Here is a 6,264-nt window from a genome sequence, read left to right as displayed (position 1 = left end):
AATGGTAAATAAAATCATTGTTAAAACACATTTAAACTACATTTAAAAACCCTCTCAAACAACCACTCACTAAGGAAAAGCTTTCCGGAAGAGCACAGTCTTTGCCTGCTTGCAGAAGGACAACAAGGATGGGGCCAGCCTAACAGCCTGTGGGAGCAGCACCATGGAAGGACCTCTCGCATATCCCCATGAAGCACATCTGTGATGGTGGTGGGACTGAGAGAAAGGCCTTTCTAGATGATCTTAAAGCCCAGGCAGGCTCATAGAGGGAGATGGAGTCTTCTACTCATGCATGAAAATGCATGTACATGAACACTAAAGAGCTATGGTTAAAGCCCACAGTGTTAGCATATTTTATGAACTCTCTTCTGAGCTATAGCCAAATCATACTGTAGAGCTTTAATAAAATTGGGGCTATTAACCTTGATCGGCTGATCGAGTGAAGCGGGTAGTGCAAAAACATGTGAACAAGGGTTTCCAGCACCCCCTGTTCACATGGGCAGTACCTTTCAAAATAAGGAACTGCATTAAATCTGCCATATAATATAGCAGTAGGCATGACGTTGCATCTGGCCAAAGAAAAAGCTCTACATTTTGGGGGGCATTTGAGCAAGGATAGGTAGGCAGCAGGTTTACCTAATTTAGGAGGAATATGGAGAAACAACGGTGAACAGAATTTATTGGCAGCACTACAAAGGGCCTGGAATTCAGTATCCAAAATTCTTCTTTTAATAATTTGGAAAGCTAGCTCTTGACTTAGAGCTCAAAGGTAGTCACGATGGATACCAATTGATTTCAATTTTTTCAAGAGAAACTTTGACACAAAAGGCTGGATAAAGTTCTGGATAAAGTTTGCTGTATGCTGATGGCCGAGATGACTGACATTGTAGAAAGAGTTGCAGACTTCCTTGATACTATTGTTAGGAGATGAACCGTTGTCCCTTTAAGGATGTCTAACACTTTTCTGCCCTCTTGATGCCTACCTAACAAACCAACATGACTGTGTCCAAGTTTTACAAAGTTTTATCTATCTACTGTAGGGCAACTGTTGTTGTTGTTGTTGTTGTTGTTGTTGTTGTTGTTGTTGTTGTTGTTGTTGTTGTTGTTGTTGTTTGTTGTTGTTGTTTTGAAGCTGCCCCCTTCAAAACTTCTTTGCCTTTAAATGAGTGATGCAGGGGAAGAGACAACTACAGAGTAAATGGATACATGAAAGGCAGAGAAAAATATGTAGGCTTGTTCCCCCCCCCCCCCCGCTCATACCAAGTATCATTGCCGCATCACTCTGCACCTGGGGGATCATGATGCTCACTCTCTTTGGCCAAGACTGAGCAGAAGTGCTGCAAGGTGTTGGTCCTGTTCCAATCCTTTCTGGTGGAGAGAAAGGACTCAAGTGAGGGCTACTGAGAACAGTAAGCCCTTTTCTGCTCAGGCTTCTGGGATACAGGTACCCAGTCCCACTCCCAGTGGGAAAAGGTGTTCTACAGCATGAATGTTCATATTTAATTTCCTGTGGCAAGGGAGCATATTGAGGCACTGCTTTAACCCAGTGTATCTGTCTGTGGCATTCAAAACAATAAAGAAAGGAAGCAAGCAAGCAAGCCTTGGAGGAAAGGAGGAGTAGTGAGCAGCTATTGAGCTCTCTCTTGGTATTGTAAGGTACACTAATGAAAAATACAGACATTTGCAACGGAGCTGTTATGGTGCTTTGGGCTCATGCATTGCTTGGTGACAGTAACTTGCTATAAGATCCTCGTATTCTTTCCTTCCTCTGCACAGAACACAACGGGCTGTTTCCTTTCACCCATACATGTCTTAGGCTTGGTCTCAGTTCATTTGGTCTTCTTATTTCAGCCATTCTCTTGGTGCTGTGTCCCCTTGACAGATCCCTATGATCTTCTTCTTCTTTTGTATTAGGAGGACCTTCTTCCTTCAGTCCCCCTCTTGCTCCTCACTGTGCAGCCAGCACCCCAAGGAAATGCAAGGAGAGACGAGTCTTTTCCCAAAGTGCTGATCTGTGCAGTCACAATTATCACCTGGTGATTAAAAGCCATCTACAACTAGATGTACCCCGCAGCACAAGGCCAGGGAGTGCATGTTCCATATTGTCATTGCAAAATTAGAGTACAATTCACACCCAGTTTCCTTTAAGTTGAATATTTTTAGCTGGTGATATCCTCCTGAATTTTTTAAGGTAGCGATAGAAAAAGTTGGTTTGGTCTGAAATTAGATTTCTCAATCAGATTTTTTAAAAATTATCAAGTATACTTGAATTTCCCCAAGCTCAAGTCTGAAAATCAAGCTCTGCATGACATCATCTGAAGTACAATCAACACTGAGTGCCTTTCACTGTTGTTTTCAAAGAAGTAGCCACGTTACTCCATGCAAGCATATCTGGACAAAATCCTAGTGGCACTTTGAAGACTAATTGTTTTAAGAACATCATTCTCAATTCCTAAACCCACTAGCACATAAAACAGGTACAAAATAAAGATCAAATTTTGTGTACAGAAAGGAGCCCTCATGTCCCTCTTACTAGTTCTCTCTGTGATTTACAAAGGTGAGTTTGTCTAAGAAGATAGGGTGATGACAATGGCTGGCAGATTGGGCTGGACTGTAAATGTGTTCTCAGTCCAGCCTGAATTTGGAGAAACTTTATTTCCCCCCCCCCCCTCAAAATGAAGCATCCAGGTTCCTGCTGAAAATTTGAAGAATTAGTTGGTAATCTGGATTGGCCATTGCCAATCAAAATTTCCACCAAATACATTTCATCCTGATTTCCCCTCCTGTTGATAGGAGACCCATTGTTGGGATCTCACAAACCACCCCATATAATATATCATTCCACTCATCAGGGCAATGTAGAGACCCCGTGCCCATAGATGCAATGGCGTTTTTATAGCCACAACAGACAAAATGGAGGAATGCGGCTGCCGGCCTGACAAGGCTACCAGTCCAGCACAGCCTCCCTTACAAGACTTAGGTGTACAAGTGACTTGAAATGCTTTATTTAAAATGGGGAGAAGGAACAGAGGAAGAGCTGCAAGCTCACACCCTTAAATGCATGTTAAAACACACACACACCTCATTACCAAGTTAATTCTGAATAGATCCAAGGGGAGTTAAAATCAATAGTATAGTCATGATGTAACCTGGTGCTTTGGTATGGTCAATTGTGGCATCAGGCTGGTAGTGGCTTACCAACTGAGGAGGGGGCACCTCATCCCTCACACCTGATTTGGGGGTGGGGCACAGCTGTTCATTCATGTGCCACCTATGAATCAGGATGAAAATGAGCAGATTTTGCTTTCAGTCAGAGTTTCTCTCCCCACCTCCCCTTACCTATTTCAAAATTCTACAAAACTGCTTTGACAGGTTCTCTTTTCTTTTCTAAATCAGAATCAACTAAGGAAACATGCAAAGTGATTGCATGAAGCTTGTTTTTCTCCTCCCTTCTTCCTTTCTTCCTCCCTTCCATTTCCTTGCTTTGAACATGGCATACATGCAAATTCAGCCAAATGCTCCATATACTGAGGATGTTAAGCTAGTGAAATAGGCAAAATGTATGGTCCTTCCAGGAGATTTATAAAAGGGCTTGGGCAAAGCCATGAAAAAGAAAGACACAAATCAGGTAGCAATGCAGAGACAGATTGCCTAGGACAGGGGCAAGGAACCGGTAGACTGCAGGGCAGATTTTAGCTTTCCAAAGTGATCCATCACACCTTCAGGACCTTGGGCAAGGCCCTTCACCCAGCCAAAACACTTCCCCCTTGTAAAGAAGAGGAGGAGGAGGGAAAGCAAAAGGACCTGATCAGGGAAGGAGCATGGAACAGACAGTACAGTGACCTTGAAAATGCAGCTGAATCCTTTCATCCATCACTTCAGCTGGGATGATGAGCAGCAAGTGAACCAGATGCTCAGCTTGTCTGGCATCAAGATCAACCATTTTCAGCAGGGGCTATATGGCTTCCTGGGGGGCCCTGGCCCATTTGAATGGGATCACAGAGTGGAAACACCACCTTATAAGGTTTGTTCCTGATTCAGCCAATATTTCTTTCATATTGCATTCATGGCTGTGGACAAAGAAGAAGAAGAAGAAGAAGAAGAAGAAGAAGAAGAAGAAGAAGAAGAAGAAGAAGAAGAAGAAGAAGAAGAAGAAGAAGAAGAAGAAGAAGAAGAAGAAGAAGAAGAAGAAGAAGAAGAAGAAGAAGAAGAAGAAGAAGAAGAAGAAGAAGAAGAAGAAGAAGAAGAAGAAGAAGAAGAAGAAGAAGAAGAAGAAGAAGCTGAGAAGGGCTGAGCTAGAGGACCTGCTCCTCCAACTGCCAGCCAGGTATTTTATTTCTGTGGAGAAAGATAAAATGGGCAGAAGGAAGGAGAAACAGCTGATTGTATCAAGGAGGGAGGTCCAGGGAGAGGGAATGCCAGCTCCCTACCCTGCCTTAGAGCAATACTGCAGGAAACCCTTCAAATGTTGTGTTACCAGCCACTGAGGTGAAGTGTGGCACCAATCTGAAACCTGGCAAAATTTCAATATTCAAATTAGCTTTTCAGAGAAGTAGGGAAGTATTGCTCTTCCTGGGTCTTTCAGGTGCTTCCAAACATTAATCCCAACACTGCAACAGGATACAGTCAGGAAATGACTCCATTCTGGTTTCTGACTCAATGCAGCCTTTGGTCTACTCTAAAAACAAATCTCTCCTGAGTAGAATAAACTGGAAGAAAACTCTGACAAAGTTACCTTGCCCTGAGGAGTGACGACTAAATGAAGAGTCATAGGCTTCCCCAAAACTGCAATCTACATTAGGCTCCACATATATAGATCAGCAGGCCGTGCCACAATGGGAAGCCATTAAGTCAGTTTTCCCTCTCCCTCCTTTTTTATTTGTTTGTTTGCTGCTTTCTTTTGCCACTCTACATGGCCATAACCTGCCATGAGAGATGCTGGATTCCAACACCATTTTCTGCCCCTGCCTCCCCACTGCCCCCTCCACCAGACATACACTCGAGCGCTGCCGAAGCCCTGTTCAGAGAGGCCTTCTCTTGTAACTGACTGATCACTCAAGTGTTGCTTTCCTTTGCTGGCGTTCTAAAGTGCTTTGTGCGGGAACATCCTGTCTCTCTTTTGTTTGAGTTTGTAAGTGTCTCTTTCTTTCCAATCCCCTCTAATGACTTTTCCTCGATGCAATTTGCAGAGGGCTGTGCCAAGGCGGCTTCCCCTGCTGAGACAGAAACAAGGCTCAGGAAAAAGGCGCCGAGGGAACTGTTCAGAGGGGGGGAAAAAGGGCACTGGGGGAGCCATCAGGCTCCTCCGTTTATCTCTGTCACTCCCTGCTCCCATGGCTAGCCTCTCTCCGTTCCTGGCTGGGCCAAGGGAGAGATTGCTGGAGAAGCAGAATGAAATGACAAGCACAGCAGATCCGGTGGCTTACCAGATGTGCCAAAGAAACTCAGGCGTCCCGTTGCTGAACAAGAAGCAAATAGGACTGGCAGTGATAATTTGAACACTTTCCCAGAAGTGAAAGAGAGGCAGGGGAGTGAGGAGGGCATCCATGGTTTGAGAGCGCCCCAACATCTTTTGCATATAGTACATGTTAGCAAACATGTCAAAGAGTTGCATGTGAGGAGCCCTGGTATCCTTTCCAGCTCTGTAAATCAGTGGTTCTGTGAAAGTGGGCAGCCCCTTTATCCTCCTGCAGACCTGCTAGGAGGCCTTGGATGGGTAGATGTTCTCTACTTGTCAAGCTGATGCGAGGAGTTTGGAAGCTGTAGTCCAAGTAGGGACTTCTCCAAGGCAGAGAGGCACTTAGGGCAGGTTAGGCCCTTAGGAAAATAATAAGAGGGCAGGTTAAAATGACCCCCAGCCCACGCCTTTTAAAACCAAAGGTACAAGACAGCTCTGTCTGTGGAGCACAGTATTTCCCTTAATCCCTTTTGAGCAGTGAGCAGATGGAAGCCTCGGCTGGGCCCAGGAAGGAGTGGATTTCTGGTGGTGATGGTGGGGGCATAGCTCAGCCCACAGAAGAAAACACCAACCCCTCTTTTGCACATTTGACTGAAGAGTAAAGGAACTTTGAAGCAGCTGAGGGATATGTTAGTGGGGAGGATTTGGGCTTAAAGGGAACAAGCTCTTTTGGTGTACCCTCTGTGAGACAAAATCCCTCCTGCAGCTGCCCACTTTGGAAATGAGGGAAGAACTTGAGGCAGCTGTTGGGGAAGAGGCTTGGCAATTGTGGCAGGGAATAAGGAGGCAAAGGACCTGTTACGCTT

Source organism: Pogona vitticeps, chromosome 3 (assembly GCF_051106095.1).
Source record: "Pogona vitticeps strain Pit_001003342236 chromosome 3, PviZW2.1, whole genome shotgun sequence".
Lineage (NCBI taxonomy): Eukaryota > Metazoa > Chordata > Lepidosauria > Squamata > Agamidae > Pogona > Pogona vitticeps.
Note: the sequence above shows the minus strand (reverse complement) of the source record.